Raw genomic sequence first — 11,620 nt, 5'->3', positions numbered from 1 at the left:
CTTCCTTTCTTCCAGCCTGATTTTATGCATGCGATAAGATGAGCTGATGCCACGGATATCCGCTAGCGTCCAACCTATTGCACGCATGTGCTTTTGCAGCATCTGCAAAAGAGAATGTTCGTTAGGCTCAGTAAGATTCGCAGAAATAATTACAGGTAAAGTTTTGTTTATTCCAAGGAAGGCATATTTCAGGTGACTAGGTAACGGTTTTAACTCAAGTTCTAGTGGTTCCTCTAGTGATGGACGCATTGGTTTCGTCTACCGCCGCTCACTTAGACTTGGTGGCCCAATTTCTTTCATGTTTTCTTCCAACGCGAGGACCTCACACACTTGGGTCACTTCTTCTTTAGGCAACTCTATACTGTTCAGTTGAAAATCTTCACTATCCGGGAATTTTAATGTGTTTAACACATTAAACTTCACCTCTTGATTGTCTATGCACATAGTCAATTCTCCTTTATGCATGTCTATTAAAACTTTCCCAGTGGCTAGAATGGGGCATCCAAGGATAGTTGGTACATCCCTATCTGCTTCATAGTCTAAGATGATGAAATCTGTTGGGAATATGAAGTTGTTAACTTTTACCGGAACGTCTTCAATCTTTCTTTCAAAGTACTTGATTGTTCTGTCAGCAAGTTGAAGAGTAACAGAAATGGGTTGTGCTTCACCAATTCCCAATTTCTTAAAGATTGAGAGTGGCATGAGATTAATGCTTGCTCCCAAATCGCACAACACATGTCCACATCTAACCCTCATATCAAGCACGGAACTATAAAGCTTCCAGGGTCCTTCTGTTTCTTGGGTAGACCGTCACTTACTAATGCATTGCACTTCTGCGTTAGTGCAATTACCTCCGTCTCGCTGACTCTCCTTTTCTTCGTCAAAATATCCTTAAAAAATTTAACATATTTTGCCATTTGATCCAAGACCTCTATAAGTGGAATATTGATATGCAACTACCTCAGGAGTTCAAAAAACACTTAAATTGTTGTTCATCATTCTTCTTCATCAAGCGTCTAGGGAATGGTGCGTTCAACGGCACCGCAAGTTTTCCCGCGTTAGACATACTTGGCTCTGAATGACTTGTTGTTTCAGGAGTTCTTTCTTATTGATCTTCTACTGCCATTGAATGCGTGTTGCGTTCTTTTAAAGGACTATTGTTTCTTGGATTCATTCTTCTTGCTTCAAGAGCTTTTCCACTTCGCAACGTCACCGTGTGACATTGCTTTTTTTCATTGTTGTTCCCAGGAGTTTCAGTGTTGCTAGGCCAAACTTCAGGCTGCCTATTCTTCAATTCGCTCGCTATCTGCCCTACATGTATCTCCAGGTTTATGATAGACGACGCCTGGCTTTTCAGCAACGAGTCATTCTGGGTGATGTACTCCTTTAATAGGTTCTCAAGCGGAGATTCTGAGCTTGTTGCTTGTTCTCCTCTATTAAAGGGCTGTTGGTGTGGCTGATGCGTTGATTGGAATGCAGGCGGTGGTTCTTGCCTTTGCTGCTGGTTCGCCCCTGGATGGTGCTCTTATAGGTATTTGAAAATGGATTGTTTTTAATGAAGCATACTGATTGCGGGTTTTGTAGGCAATCAGTATAGGAATGAGGATCTCCACAGCCCATACAGATAACCATGGGCTACCCGAATGCCTCTACTGATTCACTTTCTACTGATTTGATGCATTCCCTAGCGATATGTTCTGCAGAAGGTTGGTCATCGTAGCCACTTGTGCAAATAATGTGGCTATTGTGTTGGAATCGATAGAATTAACATTCTGAGATCTCTTCTTCCTGTCAGCTCTTGCGTCATACGAATCGTCCACCCATTCCATGTTGTGCTTAGCAATGCGGTTTAATATTTCTTTAGCTTCAATGTAAGATTTATCCATAATTCCACCAGCTGCAGCTGCGTCGGCTGCCACCTGCGATGCTCTGTTCAATCCACCATAAAAAGTCTCCATCTGGATAGTTAGTAGTAATCCATGGTTCGGGCAATTTTTGACCAACTCCTTAAAACGCTCCCATGCAGTGCTTAAGGTTTCAGCTTCTTCTTGCTCAAAGTTCATAATCTCTCGATTCCTTCTCGCGTTGGTGGTAGGTGGGAAGTATTTTTGCATAAATTTCTCCACCAACTTCTCCCAGGTAGTGATTTCACCAGGCTCCAGTGAGCTTATCCATTGTTTTGCGTCATTATGCAAAGAATAGGGGAACAAAGATAGCCCGATCGCCTCTGGGGTGATTCCAGGAATCACAAATGAGTTACACATTTCCATGAAATGTTTCATATGTGCGTGAGGATCTTCTCCACGACCAGCCCAAAATTGTCCAGCAGTCTGGAGCATTTGAGCATTACAGATTTCATTTTGAACCTCGTCCCATCTGGCGTTGGGTATATGATTCCTGGTGAGAAATCATACAATACAGGGGATGCATACTCCCTCATGGGATGTGTGCTACTGTTCGCCATTAGGATCGGATTTTACGCAATATGAGCTAGTCGCTGAGATAAGTTCTAATTTGCCTAGTTGTCCACCATTGCTTGTTGCCTATTCTGTTGTCTGAGAGGTTGTTACCTTAACCTTCGACGACGATTAGATCGGTTTCTACGTCGGAAGGTCCTTTCAATCTCGGGGTCGTATATAAGTTCAGGAGTGCTCTCCCTACTCATAAACGTTCACAAGCTGAGGCTTAGCTCGTAATATTCCCTTGACTGAAGTGTTCCTACAAAAGATACAAACGAAATTTCTGGTTAGTTTTGTTTCTGAATCCCCAGCAACAGCGCTAAAAACTTGTTCGTTGCTATCGTGATTCGAGCTAGTAGTGTATTGTATAAAATAAATTGGAAGAATAAGTTCTAAGTATGAATGATGCGTTGATGCTTTGATGCGTTTATATATTTGTAATGTGTTTATGCGTTATAGATGTGCAACAGAACGCACGACACTCCACTATTGGCGTTCAAGTTTTCCTAAATCAAACCCAAATATAAATCCTTCTTGGTAAGTCCAGGGTCGAACTCAGGGATTCAGGTTAAGCTAACGTAGACCTTGCGTTGTAGCTGTTGTAGGGATTTCCTAAATGTATGAAGGAATGTGTTATTTACACTAAGGTGTTGTGCTTGTGCAAGAAGATACAGAAGAGTTGGGTAGTTAGTGATGGATCATGTGAAAATGGGTTTTAATGTATGTGGTATTCGTTGATCTAAGATCAATGTACATGAAGCAGAATATGATGTGGGTGATTTGTTTATCTTTGTTTATGCATTAGACTCTTATTCGACACTTCTCTATGCGAATAACATACAAAACCTATCTCTAGGATGCATGTGTCGAACACAAAATGCAATAAACACCAGTAAGTCTATCTCTAGATGTACTAGGCATTCTACTTAATGCTGACTTATTTACTCTTTCGAATAATCTAAGCTAAGGATGCTTTTACCAATTGATCAAGTTGGCTTAAGCGTTTGAAATGAAATTTTGTATAAAGTATACATGCATTCAACATAAACAAGAATAAACAATGGCAAAGTGTGATGGATCAAATATATGAGTTTATAAAGAAGCAGATTTTCTTTACAAAAGCAATATTTAATCAGATGAATGAAAGTGATAAATGAGATGAAAGGAACCGAGTCAAGCCGCAGAGTACAATCTCTTGTATCTCTTTGGCTAAATTCTAGTTGTGTACAATCACTTGTATAAGAATTGGACGAAGTGTCTTTCTCAAGCTCGGCTTCCTCCGCTTCTTGACAGCAGTGACGGTGGTTCTCTACCCTTATGCTCTTCTCTACACCATAGCACAGCTTCTAAAGATCTAAAACTATGACTATGCTAATACTGAGAGTGAGAACTTGAAACTAATAAAGTACTCATAGCCTCCTCGAAAGATTCAGACTTTAAATAATTTGAATAATTTGAACTTTTCAAAGCATTCTTAACTTCGGCTTTAAATAATTTGAACTTTTCAAAAGATTCAGACTTTCGTTGCATCAGATATACATACCCATATCTCGAGTAATCATCAGTAAAACTAATAAAGTACTCATAGCCTCCTCGGGCTCGCACATTCTTAGAACTACAAAGGTCGGAATGTACTAATTGAAGAGGCTCTTTTGCTCGATAACCTTTTTCAGTAAAAGGTCGTTTGGTCATCTTACCTTCAAGGCAAGATTCACACACTGGTAAAGAATTTTCCTCGAACTCGCTTAGAAGGCCATTCTTCACCAATCTCTCAATCTTATTGAGATTAATGTGCCCTAATCGAATAGAGTTATATGACAAAACATTAACACTTGGATTGAGGTCATGTTCCCTATGCGTATGTCTCAGTCATGAACAGAGTTGTATGATAAAACATTAACACTTAGAGGTCAGGTCTTATACAAACTCTTTGTATAGGACGCCCCCGCTCGCATGTCCATTACATGAATGATCAGGTTCAGACTATATGTGACAAGTCACAACATTTGTAACAATTCCATAAAGCGGGCCACGTCCGTAGTGTTACCAGGTTAAGGTTTCCCTCCTATATCCATATACTACAGACTATTTTGGTTGTCACTTAAGAGATGATCCACTTGTATGTCACTACATACATGCTTAAGTTACATAAAGACAACCAAGGATATTAAGTTTATTGGTTTGTGGTAAAATAAAAAACATCTAAATGTGCAAAGTCAAGTAGTGAAGTAAATATCATATATATTATACATCACAAGTGTTCGTACAAAGTTTTTTAAAAACTACAGGACACGAGACCTTAGGGCACAAACCCCAACACAAGCTTCATCGCCTCGTAGTCGTCTAAGCGATCATTTTGCATTTTTGCGCTATCGTCCAGTGTGCACTGAGCGATCATTTACCTGCAGCGTTTACTAAACGATGGAGCTTCGCCAGACGGTTCAAGACCTGACTCACCTATGAACCGGTTTGCTCGATGAAAAATGTAATAGATGGAATTATTTCATTCTGGTTCTTTTGTAAAGGTTCATCCCGGTCCATTAATCTTTGGTTTATTACATGAGATGTATGTTTATTATATGTCATATGGTACACACATATAGAAAAATCCCACCTTAGATTATACATTGGTCATGCATCATCTCTTTATTACAATTGTTATAATTTAGAGAAGCGTGATTTAGATTATGTAAGAGCATGTTCATGCATCATATAATATAAGAGTTATATTTATGCATGCATAAAAAGCATTGACATGCATCATCTTTATATTATAATTGTTATAGTATAAGGGTGTATAGAAAGCATGTTTGCTTGGTTATTACATGTATATAAAAGTTATGTATAGTAATGACATGACATTGCATGAAGCATGACACATAGGTTATTTTATAAGCGTTATAAATATCTTGTTATGCACAATGTTGTTATGCGCAATGTGTTTTAGTTGTTTCTTTTTAAAGGTTAAAGGGAAATTAGAACTAAAAGCAATAAGAAAGACATGCATGGTCACTTAGGTTTAATTCATGGTTTTAAAATGTTTAAAACTTGGATGACATAGACCTAAGATCACGATTCTAATATGATTAGCAACCCTTAAGCTTTAATCTTTTAATCAGTTTGATAGGATTAAATTGACTAATAAAAGGTTAAAGTGTAGCAAATCTATCTATAAGGGACCTTTTGTCTAAGGCAGGTTCTGGCTAGGCTAGGGTATTCAAGTTGATGGAAACGTAACACCCCTACCTGGGAACTTACCTGGAAAGGTGAATTAGATAGATTTGATGCATACATGCAAGTTAAGGACAATCCATTAAAGTGTTTAGATGTGACTACTTGAACTTGTTCATATTGCATAAACAAACGTTGTTTATGAGTGGACTTAAAAAGATGACTTATACTAAAATCAGTAGCTGGATTGTCTAGGTTTGTGAACCCCTAGGTAGAACATTCAGTGAGAGGTACTTGGGGCATATGATGCTTGATTTAAATCTTTCACGTTTCTCCTATATAGTCTACACTATGAGATCTACCATTGGCCTCGTGGCACCCTGGGAGTGTCCCCCTAAAGGATGGTGTTTGGTTTGGTCAATATCAAGTTCGATGGAGAGAGTATCCATAGTAAGTGGGAACAGGAAATGCGACAACATATCCAACGATCTCCCTCGTTAGATTGAATAAAGTATGTGCATCGCCTCGAGGCACCTGGGAGTGTCCCCTATAGGATGACAGTTTTGCGCGTTTCTTTATTTGATCTCCTGGAAGAGGATAAGGTTACATAGTCTCTTGTCTTAATCTACTTCTTCCCTACGGTGGGCTCATTAGGGTAGGACTTTGGCACCAAAAGCGAGGGGTCACACTTATGCAAAATTGTTAAAGGTTAACAGTTCTGGACCAAATAAATGGTGGCTTTAGGTTCAGTTCCAAAAGTTGGTTCTGCCTAATGGTTGAGAATGTCTCATCCCAGTGAAGGGGCATCTGATTACCCCATCGGTGACATTTGTCCTGTCTCTCTGGGGCATCATTGCAAAATAGAAGTCTTACACTTAGGGTACTTGGAAACTGTTTTGCAAAATTAATTGGTTAAAATGTTTTTTAGAAACATCTTATAAAAGTTTGTTCCTTTTTCAGCAACAAGTTTTAAAATGGCTACAGCCACAATAGCTTTGCTAAGCGCCAAGAAACTAACTGGCGATAATTTTTCAACATGGAAACATGATCACGACTATTCTAATCATCGAGGATCTCATGTGTGATCTCACGGAGGCTTGTCTTCCTATTCCAGCTCCCAACATCGCTCGAAATGTTCGGGAGGCATACGAGCGATGGACACGAGCAAATGAGAAGGCTCAAGCCTATATTTTGGCAAGTCTTAATGACGTCTTGGCCAAGAAGCATTAGCCCATGGTCTCAGCGCGTGAGATCCATGGAGTCCTTACAGGGGATGTTTGGATAACCATCTAAATAGCTCAAGCACGAGGCTCTTAAGTATATATTCAACTCTAAAATGGAGGAAGGCACCTCTGTTTGTGAACATGTGCTTAACATGATGGTCCACTTCAATGTAGCGGAGTTGAATGGGTCTACTATCTATGAGGGCAATCAGGTTAGCATAATCCTACATTCTTTGCCAGAGAGTTTCATGTACTTTGTTAGTAATGTGCTTCTTAACAAAGTGAAATATGTTGGATTCTATGTCCTAAAACTCGTAGTTTGTAAATTAATAAATATAATCTGTTTTATTTTTCAATAAAGTTGTTATTGAAATTGTAATCTTGAATCTAATAAACTAAGGTCCTGAGGCTATTTAATATAGTTTGAACTTTATGTAGTGACGCAAAGGTGGATCAAGTTCAAATATATAGCCAAAATGGTCTATAGTATATGAATAAGGTTGGGTGCCTTATTCTGGGGACACTATGGATGCAGCCCACTTTGTAGTTAGTACAAACGATATGATCCTAAACCGTTCATATGGAGACATGAAAGTGGGGGAGTCCTATGTAAAGAGTTTAAATAAGCCTCCCATTTTAGGGGTAAGATCAAGTAGATAGCTGAGAATATGAATACGTTCATATTCGGAAGATCAAGTATATGTGATATAGTAGTCAGTTTTTAGTTTAGAGATACAACTTTAATATTTAAATGTGATTTAAATATCAAGAATATGAATACGTTCATATTCGGAAGCTCGGAAGTAATGGAAATGGTCAAAGATTTAAAAAGCGGTTTTCGGGAGCTTCAAAGGTAATTTTCTAATTTACTGTATTTTCCTTAAATTACATGCTTTTTTCCTTTAAATTAAAAGCAATTAGAGTGTAATTAGATCCTTATTCCGCTACGTATGTCTCGTGTTCCATCATGTGGTATCAGAGCATGCTTTAATTACGCTCAATTGCTTTTGGTGGGTTTTTTTTCTTTTCTATTAATTGTTGAATGAAATATAGACTAAAGTGGGAAATTTGTAATTGCTCACATGCTTATGAGCATTAATGTGTGAAAAAGGGTATCTAAATTTGTTGGAGTCATTAGAGTTGAAATTAGGCTGTAATTTCTTGATTCCAGGAGAGAGGATAACAAAAAAAATTAAGAAATTATGATCCCAGACCTGAATTCTGCTCCCAGACCTGACCCGCCAGCCCGAACACTCTAACCCAGTTTTTTGCACGTGCGTCTGGCTTCGCACGCCTGCCCCGCCCGGATTCGATCCACACATCTGCTCCACTTCGTGCGACCCGCGCACCCGCGATTTCTGTCGACCCGACCCGCTCCGCGCCTTCATTGACTATGCCAGCGTTCGTTGACCAGCCGGACCAGACGGTCTGGATCGGTTCGTTTGACCTGTTTGAGCCGGTTTGACCGATTTAACTTGGTTTTTGGTGTTTTTGGGTCGGTTCGAGTGGTTTCTGAGCGATTTCAGATGGTTCAAAGTATTTGAAGCTGGTTCTGGGAAGTTGGTTGTTGATTTATGTAATAAATTAGTTATTTGTTTTTTTTAATGCCAAAATCGACCCACTTTAGTGTTGTTTACCTATTATGCATGTGATATATAATGTTGTTTGATTATGTGTGCATATAGTATGCCATATAGTTTTAAAACCCCACCATAGGAAAAGCAGTGACATGCATTTGTTATATCTTATAAGTGTTATAAAATATAGACTCTCCTTTTCTTTGTCAAAATATCCTTAAAAAATTTGACATATTTTGGAATTTGCTCCAAGGCCTCTACAAGTGGAATATTGATGTGCAATTGCCTCAGGAGTTCAAGAAAACGCTTAAATTGTTGTTCATCATTCTTCTTCATCAAGCGTCTAGGGAATGGTGCGTTCAGCGGCACCGCAAGTTTTCCCACATTAGACGTGCTTGGCTCTGAATGGCTTGTGGTTTCAGGCGTTCTTTCTTCTTGATCTTCTAATGCCATTGAACGTGTGTTGTGTTCTTTTGAAGGATTATTGTTTCTTGGATTCAAGGTTCTATCTTCAAGAGCTTTGCCACTTCGCAATGTCAATGCGTGACATTGCTCATTTCCATTGTTATTCCCAAGAGTTTCAGTGTTACTAGGCAAAACTCGAGGCTGCCTATTCTTCAACTCACTCGCTATCTGCCCTACCTGTATCTCCAGGTTTCTGATAGACGACGCCTGGCTTTTCAGCAACGTGTCATTCTGTGTGATATACTCCTTTAATAGGTTTTCAAGCGGAGATGTTGAGCTCGATGCCTGACCTCTTCTATTAAAGGACTGTTGGTGCGGCTGATGTGTTGGCTGAAATGCAGGCGGTGGTCCTTGCCTTTAGTTTTTATATAAGTATTATATTAAAGCATGTTTGATTGAAGGAAGCATGTTATAGATGAATGCTCTAGGGTTATAATTGTTATAATTTATTTTATAATTGTTATAAAATAACCTAGACTTCTAAAATCTATAACAACGATAAGATGCATGCTCATTTAGGGCTAACCATCGAGCAATCCCAATTTTCATAGAAAATAGGTCGATATCTTGTGAAACTGAAAGTTACAAGAAAACTTACCCGACAAGATCTTGGCAAAAAGATAGATAAGATGGCTAAGGTTGAAGGTTTTTAAGTTGACGGTTCATGGAACACCTACTATCTGAAGATCGAGCCGACGTCTGAGTTAGGTTAAACCGGTTTTATGAGCATGCGTGAGCGGTGTGAGGTAATAAAATTTGTTTATCACCTAGACATCGTAGGTTAAAAATCCAGTATAAGAGTTATACTGGGATGAATCACCTAAACTTAGGATATGTTTAGTTAGCCGAAATGTATCACAAAGTATTTTATATTACTAAACCGTCTAAAACACTTCGGCTGGAGAGAAGTAATGTACTTTTAGCTCTAGCGTCCCTAAGAGTTCACACCGTGAGATTCATGCCTGGCTTTGGGCGCCCTGGGAGCAGACTCCATTCGGAGAGTGTTTGCATGAGTCAATACCAAGGTGAATAAGGGAAGTTGTTCATAGTAAGTGGGAGAAGGAAGTGTGTCAACTTTCTGCCCGTTATCATAGTACTAAGTTCTTTAAAACATGTTGGATTGTTTGATAGAATATGTTAAATTGCGTCCATTAAGCCTAAATTCTACAATATTGCGGTCGCATACGTCCAACGCATTAGGGTAGTTGATCTTTATATTTTTTTTGCAGAATAATATGTTGACGCAATACAAAAGAATGCGATCACCGGAATACATCGGTCGAGCGCAACTTCACCGCAAGATTTTGCATTGATCGTGCTCGCAAACATCCACCCCAGAAAGAATCACAGCAACATGGTGGACGCATCCAGACAAAAGGACATTTAAGATCGATGGGACAGAAAGCTGACAGCAATCAGATCCAAATTAAGTTGACAGCCGATAATAGTCACAAAGTACATTCAGCTTTATCGATGACAATTATCCAGCGCATCAGTTAGGAATTAAAGTGTCATATCTGTACAGCCAGGAGAAGAGAAGCCGCCTTTCACTTTTGATGCCCTATAAATACCAAGTGCATTCTTTAGAGAAGGGGTTAAGCAGTCGATTACTCATCATTTACAAGTTCACACCTCTGTTCATAGTTTTCTTTTTCCATTTTCATGGCAGAGCTAGAAAAGAGTGGTTACGCCGAAAGAGCGGGTTGACTCTTGGGGCGTAAGAGCAAAGAGCGGGTTGACTCTCGTGAAAGCAAGATTATCTTTAGAGCACGAGTAGAATAGGTGTAATACCTGGTGGCAAGAAATTGCTCCAGGCTCTTTACTATACTTGCATGGTTATTCTGTACTTCATCTTTTATCTATTCAATGGAAGTTCTATTTCTACATCTGCTCACTCTCTTAATACGCTTGAGTAGCTAAACTGGTTGAATGGTTTGAGAAGAATTAAGCTAACATGATCTAGGAAGTTCATTACTTGCAATTGTCTCGTTTTATGCTGTGCGAAACATCCCTATAGAGTTACTCGAGAGAGAATCTAAAGAAAGAACCTAATGTCTCGAGAGAGCTAGGTTAGAATCTGACTTGAAAGAGCAAGATTAGGCCTGCATAAACAAAAAATAGGGACTTAGAGATAAGATCTGTTTGTCAACTTGCATCCTATGCATCTTAGGAATAGGAATGATATTATGCGGTCGCATATTTGTGTGAATGTCATGTTCTCATTACATAAATAGAAATAGAGGTTTATGTGTAAACCCTGTAAACTTATCGCATATTTATCGCATGCGTTCTAGTTTTATAAGCCGTGGCATTCATGTCGAGAGGTAGTTTACTATTGTATGCATGTTCCATGATCGCAAGGCATGAACACAACCTAGAGAGTGTTAGCCGAAACCCTTCTCAACCCGTTCACCGCATATCCATCGTATTTCCCATTACCAACTCTTTTCGAACTCTGCCGCATTCATTATTATTTTCATTAACGCAACAACAAAGCAACCATCTTATTTATTTTACTGGTTACCGCAAAGTTTTCATAAGAAAATTATCAACCAAACTATTTTTACAAGTCCCTGTGATTAGCCTGGACTTATCAGGAAACTCAGACGTATTTACACTTGGATTCTATTGGGGAAACTTGAGTGCACAACGCTATCCATCAACACATATCATCCACATTTTCCACACTTAATAAAACAACGCTTCATCAACACATCCTACGGTC

General features: G+C 39.0%; 1 non-coding gene across 1 annotated transcript; it reads left to right on the top strand.

The window, feature by feature from the left end:
* Positions 1-1,974: 1,974 nt before the first annotated feature.
* On the top strand, positions 1,975-2,081 carry LOC120076955. Its single transcript, XR_005481699.1, has one exon. It is a non-coding gene; the product is annotated as a small nucleolar RNA R71 (small nucleolar RNA).
* The last annotated feature ends 9,539 nt before the right edge of the window (positions 2,082-11,620 follow it).

The sequence above is a fragment of the Benincasa hispida genome, chromosome 4, assembly GCF_009727055.1.
Source record: "Benincasa hispida cultivar B227 chromosome 4, ASM972705v1, whole genome shotgun sequence".
Lineage (NCBI taxonomy): Eukaryota > Viridiplantae > Streptophyta > Magnoliopsida > Cucurbitales > Cucurbitaceae > Benincasa > Benincasa hispida.
The sequence above is the reverse complement of the archived record's forward strand: the minus strand, read 5'-3'. Positions and strand labels throughout refer to the sequence as shown.